At 43.5% G+C, this 15,734-nt stretch overlaps 1 long non-coding RNA gene across 1 annotated transcript in view; it reads right to left on the reverse strand.

Annotated features, from left to right (window-relative positions):
* Positions 1-6,008: 6,008 nt before the first annotated feature.
* LOC105542135 overlaps positions 6,009-15,734 on the reverse strand; it is an 11,321-nt gene continuing 1,595 nt past the window's right edge. Inside the window, exons 2-3 of the long non-coding RNA XR_001006424.1 lie at positions 7,780-7,863; positions 6,009-6,423 (exon numbers count right to left, since the gene is read on the reverse strand). This is a non-coding gene — a long non-coding RNA (uncharacterized LOC105542135). The remainder of the gene's footprint in view (positions 6,424-7,779; positions 7,864-15,734) is intronic.

Here is a 15,734-nt window from a genome sequence, read left to right on the forward strand (position 1 = left end):
CACCTGCCCTGTTAGCCTCGCCACCCTTCTCAACACAACCTTCTGAAACGGGAAAAGTTCCCTTGTGCCCCTCAAAGGGCATGCGATGCGGGTGTGGTTCACTTCTTTGGTCCTGCTGCTCAAACCCCTAGTGGGAGCAGGCAGATGGGCAGGTCATGGGGAGCGTGGGTTCTGACCCCAGGGCAGCATCTAGGGTTGAGTCTTTACAGCTCCTGAAGCCCCAGTGGGCGTGTGTTACAGTGCACTCTTTCAGTTTTGCCAACTGCAGGCAGCCTGTGTTCATCAGCTCAGTTAGACCTCTGCCTTATCACAAGGACAGAAGGCTTTCTGTATCCCAGGTTCTTGCCCTAGTGCACTAGAAAAATCGAATCATGTGTGGGCTTAAAGAATGAGTGCAAGGTTTTATTGAAAGGTGGAGGTAGCTCTCAGCAAATAGATGGGGAGTCAGAAAGGGGATGGAGTGGGAAGGTGGTCTTCCCCTGGAGTTGGGTCGTGCAGCAGCCAGGCTCTCCTTGGACCACTCTCCGCGTCATTCTGCTGTTGATGGCCTGTCAGCGTCTATGTGTTCTTCTGCCAGTGTGTTCCTGTCGATGTCCAGCCACTTGTATGTGCTTCCGCCGGTGTGTTCCTCTCGACCTCCCGCTGTTAGTGTACGTGCCCGTTAAGGTCTTGGGGTTTTTATAGGCACAGGATCGGGGGCATGACGGGCCAGGGTGGTCTTGGAAAATGCAACATTTGGGCGAGGAAACAGGAGTGCCTGTCCTCACCTAGGTCCGTGGGCTCAGGCCCAAGGGTGGAGCCCTTGTCAGGGATATTGCCTTTCTCTACTCAGCACTTCCCTGCACCCCTCCCATATCACTTCCACACAGCCCTGGACCTGGGCTAAGACGTAGCAGTATTTGCCATTCCCAATTGGTGCTGTGGGGTTCATTTATGCCAACTTTATCATTTTCACAGAGGAGAAGACCAAACCCCAGAAAGTGAAAGCCATGTGTACAAGGTCAAAGAACCTGTTAGGGTCAGAGCTGGAATCCCTGACTTAGAGACCCCAGCCAGGGCTCCTCTGCAGCACCAACCTCTTCACTCATGTTCCTTGGAGTTGTTCTGTTCCTGGTTCTTGCTCTTCTTGTCCCACATTTTGAATCTTTCTTGGAGTTATTGCTTCCAGGGTTTCCATCTAGGCCCAACCTACAGGAGCAGCTCAGTAGCTTCCCCCCGTTAGAATTCAGCCCCCAATCCTGTTCCCTCCCAGCATCCTCAGCCCATGTGCTGGGTTCAGCCTCCTCCACTACTCTCTGCTTGCTTTCCTACACATCCTATTGTGAAGAACTTTTAGTCCTTACAGCACGTCTATGTACAGCACCTCACGGACGAGTACAAAAATGAAGTCATCCAGGGAGGTGGATTATTTTCTTCGTTTTTACAGATGCAGAGATTGAGATGCCAGGTGAGAGTGAGTAAGTGGTGGGGCCCAGGCTGGGGTCTTCATGCCCATCACGATTTTCAAAGATCTCTTATTCTCAGTGTCCTCTCCTTCCGTGGAGTGGTCCCAGGACACCAGCATCACCTGACTTCTTCCTCTACACATTCATTTCCTAAAGTCCATTATCGTATGTCAATTTCCAAGTTTCCAAATGTATATATTTATAATACTTTCCCCCAGACATCTCCATGCTCTCCTGGCACCTCAGGCATCTTAAGACCTCTCTGGGTATGCTTGCCTCCCTCACTAGCTCATGCTGTCAGAGTTTAAGGGTTGATTCTGAAATCAGGCCAGGCCCGGTGGCTCACGCCTGTAATTCCAGCTATGTAGGGAGTCTGAGGTGGGTGGATCAGTTAAGGTCAGGAGTTTGAGACCAGCCTGGCCAACATGGTGAAACTCCATCTTTACTAAAATACAAAAATTGGCCAGGTGTGGTGGCTCACACTGGTAACCCTAGGTGCTTGGGAGGCTAAGGCAGGAGAATCGCTTGAACCCAGGAGGTAGAGGTTGCAGCAAGCCAAGATCGTGCCACTGTACTCCAGCCTGGGCAACAGAGCAAGACTCCATTTCAAAAAAAAAAAAAAAAAAAGATTCTGAAATCCTACAGACCCATATCCTGGCTCTGCCTCTTACCAGCAGTGTGACCTTGGACAAGCTATTTCACCTCTGAGAACCTTAGTCTCTTAATTTGAAAGTTGAGAGTATGATTATCTTTCAGGCCATTGAGAGGATTAAATAAGAACAGAGTAGCATATAAGTTCCACTGTACATAAGTGCTTAACTAAATATTCGCTGTCGTCACCAACATCATTGGTATGTCTTGCCTTCTAACTTCTAACTGTGCACCCCCGCCCCCAAGCATGCCCTCCCACACACACAACTAATTTCCCAGGCCACCTACAAGTTACCTTTCACACATACACATATGCCTAGAAGAAAAATTAAGAAAATTTTTGGAAAAATTTTACTCCCATACAGAGATAAGTAAAAGAATTTTTTAAATCACTAAAGTCTTACACCCTCCCATTCCTCATGGCCCCCCACTCCAAAAACCCCAGTTGCAAAATTCTGATCAGGCTTGTGATTAGGAAATATATCACTTCCCGGGTGAAAATCCAACCATCTCCCACCTAGGAAGCAGGCTAGGCTCTAAGTTTACCAAGCTCCTTAATAGGGCCCAAACAGAGCAGATCCTTTCTGCAAAAACAGGTTAAGAGACTGGACTCTGAGATTCAAATCTTGGTTCTACCACTTACTAGCTGTGCAACTGAGGGTAAGTTGCATAGCCTTGCTCTACCTTGATTTTCTCTGGATTAAAATGGGGATGAAATTGGACCCAAAGTTTTTTTGTGGTTGTGAGAATTAAATGAGATAATCTATGCAAAATAGTTAGCAGAGCAGCTGCCTGTAATAAACTCTCAACAAGTGCTAGGCACTCTTATTATTATTAGTTTTCATACGCTTTTTTCCTTTGCCCAAACTAGTTCCACAGGATCCCGTCACCACCACTTCCTCCTCGCTTCCTGTTTATCTAGTTATTTGCAAAGCACCTCCTCAATGAAGCCTTTCTGGATTGGCTGCTCTGAGTGTGGCAGGTACACACCTCTTCTACAGCCCTTTCCACTCTGGGCTATCTGCATTTGTAAAGGAGAGTCCTCCTTTACTCTCTCACAAGCATCACGAAGAAGACATGTCTCAAACCACTGCAAAGGAGAACAGGGACCCAAAAGAAATTCTGATGCCCGTGCTGAAAACTCCCTAGACCTTAACTCAAGCCTCACTGTGATCAAGAAGCATCAGACTGACCCATCCATCCTCAGTACTATCTTTCCAATAATTATTTTAGAATATTTAAGAACCCCTATTGACATATTACATCTGCCTCCAGCTCCACCCCTCAATCAAGAATCTGTTTAAGGGCGGGTGCTGTTTTGGCCACATGTTTTTCTGACATTCTCTTTTGAAATGGTTTTTTAAAGAAATTAAATTGTGGCTGGGTGCAGGGCTCATGCCTGTAATCCCAGCACTTTGGGAAGCTAAGGCCAGAGGATCACTTGAGCTCAGGAGTTTGAGACCAGCCTGGGCAACATTGGGAGATGCTGATTCTACAAAACATTTTAAAACTTAGCCAGGGGTGGTGATACGCACCTGTAGTCCCAACTACTAGGGGGGCTGAGTGTGGGGTCCTGAGGTGTAAGGATTGCTTGAGCCCAAAGGTCAAGGCTGCAGTGAGCCGTGCTCGTGCCACTCTACTCCCGCCTCCGTGACAGAACAAGGCCCCATCTCAAAAAATAAATAAATAAATAACTCTTATGAATTTGTTTATCTGCTCTTTTGCTTTAGCCTGGTCTCTCAATGAGCCACAGTTGCTTTGGAAGAGCATACTGTCCAGGCGGAAGCACCACAAAAGCTAAGGCTAAAGACAGCCATAAAAGCATCAGCCTGCATGTAACAGTGACAGGCTTATAAAGCACACTCACACAACACAAATCTTGGCCCCAAAGACCAGGAAATTTTATTTGCCATTAACCGTGCTCTTTCCAGGAATTGGATGCCTTATGGCAAAAGAGAGAGTTGTTTTCCCACACCACCTCCTCCTCCCCACCCCGCCCCCCTAAACCCTGTCATTCCCACCGAATTCATACTTTCTCCCTGTCTCTTACAAACAGGGTCATAGTTCACATAAACAACTCAAGGCAAAGACGAGGGAAATGCAACATCTCCTGGAATTGATACTTTTGCATTTCACCAAACAATAAATACATGTCATATCCTCTTTTGTTTGTCATGGCACTAAAAAGGGAGGAAAATCTCAATTCTGCTAGTTTCTAGCTGGAATACAAACGACAGGCGCCAGGCTTCCCATCTCACAATGAGTGCCTTGGAGAGATGGTGGTGTGCCAGGGGTGGGGGAAGAGCTGTTTTTAAAGAACCCAAACAAAAATTGCAGAAACTGCAAAACCCAAACGTTTGCAGCATCTAAACTGGCAGAGAAACTGTGGGGTAGAAACTTACAGTCTGCACTAACAACTACCTGAGTGGCCTGGAAGTACAGAGCTCTCCGAGCTGAATCCTGTGAACTGCAGGTGCAGGTTACAGACAGGAGGTTCAGCTGTGGGAACGTGCCAAGAACTTAACAACACTAAGCTGAAGGGAACCAAGTTTACCATCACAGCCCGAACTTGAATACAGGAGGCGGCAAATTCCATAGGATTTAGGGGCATAAAAGAAGAATTGCTATGTTTTTCCATAGGTGTCCATTCAAATACGCATAATACCATGTATGGAAAGGTGGCATCAAGTTTACTTTTCACCGAGTGCATTTTCATGATAGAGTTAACTCTTCAGAGACAAAATTCTGCATACAATTTAGTTCTCCAAACATTATATCAGAATCAGTCCAATTTTCATCAAAATAAAAACAGATCTGTTTTAAGAATGTTTACAAAAACTTGTATATTTAAAATATAAGTATAAAACGAAGCAGTCAGAAACAAACCACCACTCAACCCCATCCTAACGAAGATCACGGTTTTGCCTATTTTAATCTCTAGATTGACTTGTAGTGGTGGAATGAATTGAGGAAGTTGAGAAAGGAGCTAACATAGTCATAAGCCTTTACAACATGTAGGTACCACTGAGATACTTCACAACCACCCACAGCAGCCCCATGAGCTAGGTATTATTTTTATTTATTAATTTTATTTATTTTTTTGAGGCGGAGTCTCCCTCTGTCGCCCAGGCTGGAGTGCAGTGGCGAGATCTCGGCTCACTGCAACCTCCACCTCCCGGGTTCAAGCGATTTTCCTGCCTCAGCCTCCTGAGTAGCTGGGATTACAGGCACCTGCCATCATGCCCGGCAATTTTTTTTTTTTTTTTTTAGTAGAGACAGGGTTTCACCATCTTGGCCAGGCTGGTCTCGAACTCCTGACCTAGTGATCCACCCGCCTTGGCCTCCCAAACTACTGGGATTACAGGCATGAGCCGCCGCGCCTGCCTCTGAGCTAGGTATTATTATTCCTGCTTTACAGATGACACTGAAGCTCAGAGAATCCAGGTAACTTACCCAAGATCACACAGCTAGTGAATGGCAAAGACAAGATTCACATCCTAACATTTGGAATTTTTCCTCCCCATGTTTAGAGAGAACCCTTGTATATCACTGGGTATCCCAGAGCATATGATGAGAATCTTGGTAATAGTTAAACCCTTGTTAAAATGATATGGTTTGTAGTCAGCTTTTACTATTCATTAGATAATGATTTCTGGGGAGATATTTATATATTATATTTTTTTATGTGTCCAATTTTAACCTTAGAATTTATCATTGAACTTGCAATACTTTTAAAATATCTGCTCTAATATGAAGACATTTTTACATTTTCTGTTTTTATTTTTTATGGCATAGTTCTAGAATTGAAAGTGAAAAATTCTATTTCAGCATATTCTCTGCACCTCCAAATTTTCTTGGCTATTACCAGTAGTTCCTTATAGGCAAACATATGAGAAATCTCTGAAGAGCAAATTCAGTTTCGAAAAACAGCTAATGATATCAAAGAAAAGTAGGCACTGGGGGATACTTTCTAGAAGACAGTATTAATATAGCAATACTTTAGGAATAACGATGAATCTGTTTAAACGCAAAAGATCACTAACCTAATCAGATCACTTAGAGGAATAAGTGCTTTTCTCTGTCTTATCCTGAGATCATATTGCCAGTTAACCTATTTTTAAACAAACAAAAATTTTTAAACATTTTCTATCCTTTAAGCAAATCTTCTTTGCTTGGCTAAATGACAATGTTCAAGAAATGCCTGCCACAGAAGCATAAAAAATCCTTGGCAACATTCCAGAAGAAATTCACCCTGCATAATGTGTTCCAGCAAATGCTCAATAGCTTTCTGGTGAACCTGCTGGCTCAGTGTACACTTGAGCAGGATCTAGAGAGAACAAAAGAAAAACTGATAGACATTTTCCTTTTTGTCAGTCTGGTGAAGTAGCCCTCAGCTCATTTTAGCAAACTTCCCCAGCTTGGAAAAATGAGCATGCGTATAGCTAACTTACGAACCCTGCCCTGGAGTCTGGTGCACACGCTGTTGTTGTACTACTTTTGATTCCCTGAAATTCAAGTATAATTATGTTGTTTGTCTTTTCATCCAATAAAATGTGCATTAGCATTTGGTTCACTTTGGAGAGATGAATCTATTCTTTCAAATGACAAGTTAGTGCTTTCATAATGAGAACACTTTAGATTATATAAAACTCTTAATACAATATTAAAAAGAGGTAGACTGGAGGGACAGACTCCTTTAAAACATCTCAAAAGTGTGTTCATAATTGGCTGAAGCTATTAATTCTCTAGATATTTATGCAAAAATGTCACCGAGTACAGACGTAAAGACTTTAAAACGAGATCCATTTCCTTTCTATAAGGTGAAATAGATGCATATTTTTAATATTTATGTCTCTGCAACTTTTTCTCAGGATGAACATTTCCTACTTCAAAAAGAAAATGGTTGGACATTTTACAGGTCTGTTAAACTGCAGTGATACATTTGGCCCAAATTCTCTCCTTGGGCATGGTGGGAGGGAGAGTTGGGCGGAGCGGGCACAGCGTGTGTATTAAAAGCCTGTTTGACCTTAAATGCCCTCAATGGAGGCCGGGGAGGATGGTTAGGAAGGTAAAATTTTTTCCATTCATTGTTGTAGAACAGCAGATAGTTCTGAAATAAACCCATTTTGCAGGAGAGAAACTCTAGATCCAACTGCCTAGGAGAGAATTTACACCCTGGGGAAAGAGCTGAAGGCACTAGAACATGCCTCCACCACCCTCCCATCACCAGTCAGCCAGCCTGTTTTATACAAGGCCTTTTTCTGATTCCTTGGGGCCAGCAACAGGGTCACTTGGAGGAGGGAGCGGGCGGGCCATTGGCTCAAGGTTTAAAATGTAGTCTTTGGATGGTCTCATAGAGACATGCCAACAAGAGTCCACGGGAAGGATTCATCACACAACTTTAACAGCTAAATATAAACATTAAAAATATACGGTGCTTGTGCTGGCTGTAACATTCTTTTGGCTTTCTTCATTTTTTACTATGCTGGAAACTCAAAAAATGGAAAGACCCAGCTCCCTGGACCTCCAACTACCAGGAAGTCATGTGGTCTATTAGAAGAAGGCAGGATATTTACAAAATCCTCAACTGCTTTCTGCAGAAGAAAACGGCCTCCAGACTCCCAGTCACCAGCGTAAAACACCAAATACAAAACCAACGCAAAACACATCAAACTAAGGATACCTTGGACTGGCTCCTTCATCCTGGTCTCCTCTCTCTCTCCAAAGGTTAACCATGATCATCAATTCAATGTGTTTTCTTCCAGAGCTTTCAAAGGACACACACACACACACACACACACACACACACATTAAAAATAATGTTACTATGTGGGTTTATAAAACATATTTTGGTGGACATTGGATATTTGTCTGTTGATGATCTGATGTATTCTTCTGACTTCCCCTTCTCTGATTATACCGGATTACCCCTTAGTTTTTCATGTATGTGAGGTCTGTCTCCCAGACCAGAAGGTAAATTTCCAGACCTCTATGTCCAGCATGCATTACAGAGTAATTTTTTGAATGAATGAACTTTGCGTTTTTGACTCCCTCATAGATTAATAGTAACTTTGGACTCAACACAGGCTTAGCAAATTCTATTTATTTATCTCTTTCCCTTTTTAAAAGAGAAGTTTTGTATTTCAAATCAGGTTCATCTAAAATCCACTTTCTTTCCCAGTCTAGATTTATGGCAGTCAACATCTCCTTAAGATGTTCCACATCCTGACACTAGGGATATAATAAAGGTTGTGCCTTTTATTATTATTATTTTATTTGAGACAGCGTCTCACTCTGTCACCCAGGTTGGAGTGCAGTGGCACAATCTCAGCTCACTGCAACCTCCACTTTCGGGTTCAAGCGATTCTCCTGCCTCAGCCTCCCAAGTAGCAGGGACTTCAGGCGCATGCCACCACACCCAGCTAATTTTTGAATTTTTAGTGGAGATGGGGTTTCACTATGCTGACCAGGCTGGTCTCGAACTCCTGACCTCAAGTGATCCACCTGTCTTGGCCTCCCAAAGTGCTGAGATTACAGGCGTGAGCTACCACACCCAGCCAATCAATTTTCATTTATTTCCCTGGAAACTTTATTCTCTGATACTTTGGGCTTCCTGTAAAACAGCAAAGGTGCCCTTTATAGGGACAAAGGGAAACGCGCAAAGTCTCCACATCCATCCATTCACCAGTGATCCTCCAGACCACTCAACCAGACCCTGGGTTATGTCATAAAGAGCTGATCTGAAACCGTAAAAACTTGCCAGAGACTCAACCATTACATTGTGTGTTAGAGGGAGCAGAATATGTGGAAGTTGTATGAAAGCTGCAGAAGTAGATGGGTACTTAGGGACCTCTCTGTGCCTGTGTTATGCCATCTTTCCATCTTGTGACATCATTTTTATTCTTCCCTAGTCTGAGACACTCTCAGTGGCAATTCTTGGCTTTTTTGTGTTTTTTTGTTCTTGTTGTTGTTGTTTTGAGTCTGATCCCTTTTCTCTGGCCAGCATTCCCCCAAAATACAAATATGCTCATACACAAGCAATTCTGCAAAGAATTTCAAGGACATGAAACATCTCCTAAGAGAGAGCCCAGGTAAAGAAGATCTAAACTAAACTGGTGGCAGGTGCCTGTAGTCCCAGCTACTGGGGAGGCTAAGGAAGGAGAATCGCTTGAACCCGGGAGGCAGAGGTTGCAGTGAGCTGAGATTGTGCCACTGCACTCCAGCCTGATGACAGAGCAAGATTCCATCTCAAAAAAAAAAAGATGTTTGCAGAAACAATAAACCTGACAGGTGTAATAAACATTGACAGTAGCTGCAAAATAAAGCCAATCTTCATATTTGAGTATTGGAAAAAAAAACTGCTTATCCTGGGTTGGTCTTTTCAGATACATTCATCTCTATATGGATAACAAAAGTAACCACATGTGATATGGGACATTTGTTCCTTTCAAATCTCATGTTGAAATCTGATCCCCAGTGTTTGGAGGTGGGGCCTGGTGGGAGGTGTTTGAGTCCTGGGGCCCAAACATGAAGCTTGGCTTGGTGCCTTTCTCTTGGTAAAGAGTGACTTCTTCTTCTATTAGTTCCCTCCAGATCTGATGTTTAAAAAACAGTCTGGCAACTCCCTTCCCTCTCTCTTGCTCCTCCTCTTGCCATGTGATCTGCGCACTCCAGCTCCTTTTCACCTTCTTCCATGAGTGAAAGCTTCCTAAAGCCCTCATCAGAGCAGATACAGGTGCCATGCTTCTGATACAGCCTACAGAACCATGAGCCAAATAAATCTCTCTCTAGATATAGATATAGATATAGATATAGATATAGATATTGAGTAGCAATGCAAAATGGACTGAGACAACATGTCATCAATATACCATCTTTTTTCAAAAAAAAAAAAAACAGTCTCAATCTGTCACCCAGGCTGGAGTACAGTGGCACAATCATAGTTCATTGCAGCCTCAAACTTCTGGGCTCAAGTGATCCTCTTGCCTCTGCCTCCTGAGTAGCTGAGAAGACACAGGTACATGCACATCCAGCTAATTTTTTTTTTGAGACAGGGGTCTCACTATGTTGCCCAAATTGGTCTCCAACTCCTGGGCTCTAGTGGTCTCCCCATCTCAGCCTCCTGAGCTGTGATTACAGGCATGAGCCACCATGCCTGGCCTGTCACCATCATTGAATAAAAAGAATGACTGTGTCCAGGAGATAAATCATGTACAAGGCACAAAACTGATGAGATTTTCTCATCAAAATATTGACACTGTTACAAGTATATACATGGGTAATAAATGAACAAATTATCTCGTCCATCAGAGCCCCTCATCTGAATTTTTTTTTTTTTTTGAGATGGAGTCTCACCCTGTCACACAGGTTGCAGTGCAATGGTGCAATCTCGGCTCACTGCAACCTCTGCCTCCCAGGTTCAAGCAATTCTCCTGCCTCAGCCTCCTGAGTAGCTGGGATTACAGGCACCGTCATCATGCCTGGCTAATTTTTGTATTTTTGTAAAGACGGGGTTTCACCATGTTGGCCAGGCTGATCTCAAACTCCTGACCTCAGGTGATCTGCCCACCTCGGTCTCCCAAAGTGCTAGGATTATAGGCATGAGCCACCATGCCCAGACCCTCATTGGAATTTTTAAAATCACATCCTTTGCATCATTTATTTCAGTAGCTGCTCTACCTTCTTAGCCCTTCTTTTACTTCAAAGAATTGTGCATATGTCATCTTCCTTAGATCGAATCTATTTCAAACCCTTAGCTAGTCCAAAAACCATGTGGTCACAAGTAAGCATAAGATTACTGTCATCCTAGTAACTTTTGCCATTTTCAGAATGACTGCTATGGGCCAGCTAGGCTTGTAGCACCTCAAATGTACTATGAACATGTACTAAATCCTTACAACAATGCTGCTCTGTAGATAGTAGCATTTCCATTTTAAAGAGACAATCCCAGCCAAGCGCCGTGTCTCATACCTATAATCCTAGCACTCTGGGAGGCCGAGGAGGATGGATCACTTGAGGTCAGGAGTTTGATACCAGCCTGGCCAACATGGTGAAAACCCATCTCTACTAAAAATACAAAAAAGTAGCCAGGCATGGTGGCGTGTGCCTGAAATCCAGCTACTGGGGAGGGTGAAGCATGAGAATCACTTCACCCCAGGAGGCAGAGGTGGCAGTGTCATTTTTCCAGATGAATCTTAAAATTATAGAACTCTCAATTTATATGTGTTCTTAACCTTCTTTGGCTCAATGAATATTCGAGCAGAAAAGGATCTTGGAGGCAATTTTGCTTGACTCTCACACTTCACAGATGAGGAAACTGAGACTCAGCTGCGGTAGGTTACTGCTCCAGTTATGGCCTTCCCTTTTCTGGTTCTGAGAAGGTAGGACCCACATCCTTTGGGAGGTGATCTCATCCTTCCACTAACATAGCTTTAAGTGCACCAAATGTCTTTATGGAGACATTTGAGGACCTTCCAAAAGGAGCATAAAAAGTCCTGAACACCTGAATGACCCAAGCAAAGGAGACCCACACTTAGATGGCATCTACTACAAAGCGAATAGAGCAAGTTTGTTCAACCTACGGCCCTCAGGGCACATGTAGCCCAGGACAGCTTTGAATGTGGCCCAGTGGAACTTCATTAATTTTCTTAAAACATTATGAGGTTTTTTTGCGACTTGTTTTATTTTTTTTTTAGCCCATCAGCTATTTTAGTAATAGTGTTTTCTTGTTTGTTTTGTTTGAGACGGAGTCTTGCTCTGTCACCCAGGCTGGAGTGCAGTGGCTCGATCTTGGCTCACTGTAAGCTCCGCCTCATGGGTTCTTGCCATTCTCTTGACTCAGCCTCCCGAGCAGCTGGGACTACAGGCGCCCACCACCATGCCTGGCTAAATTTTTGTATTTTTTAGTAGGGATGAGGTTTCACCGTGTTAGCCAGGATGGTCTTGATCTCCTGACCTCGTGATCTGCCTGCCTCGGCCTCCCAAAGTGCTGGGGTTACAGGCGTGAGCCACTGCACCCAGCCGTGATAGTGTATTTTATGTGTAGCCCAAGACAATTTTTCTTCTAATGTGGCCCAGGGAAGCCAAAAGGTTGGACACCCCTGGAATAGAGCAATCCAAGATGTGTCCTACCTTACTCCCCACAGGGCAAGTCAAGGATGTTGGCTGATCCACAAAGCTGGTACAGCAACAAAACAAGACACGTAAAATTCCAGCAAAGGAGATCCAAGAAACCAGCACCTGCGTCCCGGAGCCACTTCTAAGAACAGCAGTGACATGCAGCCCAATTAAGCAGAAAATGTCAAAGCCCTCCACTTTAGGTCCATAGTAGTTGGAATGAGGAAGAAAAGGACAAATCAGTGCTCAATAGTTTGCCCCTAGATTTGTTATCAAGCTAGAATAACAAGCAATTGTCATATTTCAAGTGTGTTTTAAAAGAACGGAATCAGATAACTATCATGCCTTGCATTGTTCTTGAAAATGCAAAAATAGAAAAAGGAAGAAATTATCTAAGAGCAATAAACCAAGGAAACAGAGCCCAGGCAGGGGTGGGGCTGCCTTTCATCACTGCTGATGCTTATGAACATTCACTGCATGACAATAGTTGACAAGTCCTATTAAAAAACACAGAGTAAGACACAGTTCCAATCTCTCTGTCCAAGAGAAAGAGTAACAGAATAAGAGAATGAAAAATGTAGCTATTTAAAAGAATGTAATGAATTAATAATAATAGAATAAGACAATAATGTAACTAATAAAAGAATGTCACATTTGTATTTTCTAAAGAAAGCAGTTTAGGGTGACCCTCATGTTTTTCAACATTTTTTTTTTTACTTTATTATGTTGTTAGGGAACATCAAAAACACAAACTACTATACTAAATATATCACATATCACAAAGACGGTACATATTAGGTGGGTCAATGACTGAGGCTTGCCCGAATTAGCTTTAATTGATTCACTTAACATCTCCAAGCTTTTCTGGGCTGTTTTGTAAGTAAGTATGATCATATACAAGGTGATACATAAATATTTAACATAAGCATATATCTCTCTCTCTACATACACATGCATATGTATATATCTATACATACACATACATATCTATATACACACATATATGTATGTATCTGTGTGTATGTTTTTATATGTAATTTATTGAGACCATTTGACATACCCATGTCCTGAGCCTACTGTCCCACTGAATAAGTTAATTCACTGGGCTCTCAAAGTATAGATCCTTAGCCTTCTCAGAGCACAGGCACTGTTTGCTCAATCTGAAAACACGTAATTATTTAACTTGCCATCTAAAGTAACACCACACCCTGGATATGATGCAAGACCTAGCATTACAAGATAAGCTCTGTCTCAAGTTTCTGCTCGTTATAGTGCCTGAAGTATTTGCTCATATGCTCAGGGACTGAAGCAGAAGTAAACAGTCAGGCCAGTATTATAGGGACACCTGTGTTACAAAATCGACTGACTTATATTGTGAAAGCAATGAATGAAGTTCGGCAGGACTCCTGTAAGGATGCCGATTCAGCCCACATCACCTTGGTCAAACAGGGCCTTATTGCCGCCCTCCCTAACGCACCCAGGTCAATCTACTTTCCTCAGGTATCTGATCCAAGCTACAAGTCATGGGTCTCCGCTGCAGCGCTTCTGTTTGCATCCGTCTTCGGTGAAGTTAACCTTGCTTTCTCTCAATATGTGCTACCCCGGCATCTCCAAAGAGGCCTTTGTATGGTGTGTTTAACAGACCTGGACTCTTTGTCTTTAAAATTCTACAAAATCACACCAAGCGCGGTGGCTTGTGCCTGTAATCCTAACACTTTGAGAGCCCAAGGCGGGCGGATCACCTGAGGTCAGAAGTTCGAGACCAGTCTGGCCAACATGGTGAAACCCTGTCTCTACTTAAAAATATAAAAATTAGCCAGCTGTGGTGGTGGGCATCTGTAGTCCCAGCTACTTGGGAGGCTAAGGCAGGAGAATCGCTTGAACCCAGGAGTTGGAGGTAGCAGTGAGTCGAGATCATGCCTCTGCACTCCAGCCTGGGCAACAGAGCAAGACTCCATCTCAAAAAAAAAAAAAAGAAAAATTCTACAAAATCACTTCGTTTATGACTCCCTCTCTAATTAAACAGAACATGGTGTCCTGGAAAAGAGACTCAGGTACAAGTTTACATTTCTATTAGGCTTGATGCCTGATATCTTCCCCACAACAGGAGTACTGAGATTCGATATAGCTGAGCGGTTACGAGCAACAACTTGGAGAACCAGTCAGCCAGGGTTTGAATCCTGGACCACCACACACTAACTGTGCCTCACTTTCCTTACCTTTATTTTTGTTTATTTATTTATTTATTGAGACAGAGTCTTACTCTATCACCCAGGCTGGAGTGCAGTGGCGCAATCTTGGCTCACTGCAACCTCTACCTCCCGGGTTTAAGTAATTATCCTGCCTCAGCCTCCCAAGTAGCTGGAACCACAGGCAGGCACCACCACGCCCGGCTAATTTTTCTATTTTTAGTAGAGATGGGGTTTCACCATGTTGGTCAGGCTGGTCTCAAACTCCTGACCTCAGGTGATCCACCCAGTTTGGCCTCCCAAAGTGCTGGGATTACAGGCATGAGCCACCGCACCTAGCCTATTTTTTTTTTTTGAAACAAGGTCTTGCTCTGTTGACCAGGCTGGTACACAGTGGCCTCATCACAGTTCACTGCTGCCTTGATCTCCTAGGCTCAAGTGATCCTCCCACTTCAGCCTCCCAAGTAGCTGGGGTTACAGGCATGTACCACCACACCTGGCTAATTTTTTGTGGTTTTTGTAAAGACACAGTTTTGCCATGTTGGCCAGGCTGCTGGAACTCCTGGACTCAAGCAATCCACCCGCCTGGACTTCCAAAGTGCTGGGATTACAGGTGTGAGCCACCACACCCAGCCTTCCTTACCTTTAAGATAGATAGATAGGTAGGTAGCTAGGTAGATAGATAGATGGAAAGATGGATGGATAGATAGACAGACAGATAGACAGATGGATGATAGTTAACCAAAATGCTTAGACTAGTGCCTGGTATGCAATAAATGCTACCTAAGTGCAAGCATAACAAATGTGATGATAGCAGCACTTCCTATCTGCCTTGGTGTTTGGGAGAGGATGAGGAATGATGGGGCCACGCCCGTGGTAAGCCTGCAGTGGCTGCAGCCGTGCCGCACTGTTCCATTGTCTCCACGGAGGGCCTGATTTGGTGTGACCAGCTCTGTACATTTTCAAGAGGAAGCAAAATCTAAATTTCTGGATTTTAAATTGTTGGTTTACATTTTTAAAAATTAGTGTTTGAGTCAAAGAAATCATGTCTAGAAGCAGATTTTTCCCTTAAGTCACCATTTTGTGACCTCAGACACATATGAATCTATAAAGTGTGGGTTTCCATCTTTCTTTGCTTATCATCCATACTTCTTTCTCAGCTGAACACCCCAGGGGCAAGAGAAAGCACACAGAAGGCACTCAATGAAACCCAGCTGAACAATGACCTGGTTTGTTAATAAACAAACACCAGTAGGCTTTTCTGCAAGAAAACAATGAGTAACATAGTGTCAGCTACATTTAGGAACTTCTCTTTTTTTTTTTTTTTTTTTTT

The sequence above is a fragment of the Mandrillus leucophaeus genome, unplaced genomic scaffold (genome assembly GCF_000951045.1).
Source record: "Mandrillus leucophaeus isolate KB7577 unplaced genomic scaffold, Mleu.le_1.0 Scaffold251, whole genome shotgun sequence".
Lineage (NCBI taxonomy): Eukaryota > Metazoa > Chordata > Mammalia > Primates > Cercopithecidae > Mandrillus > Mandrillus leucophaeus.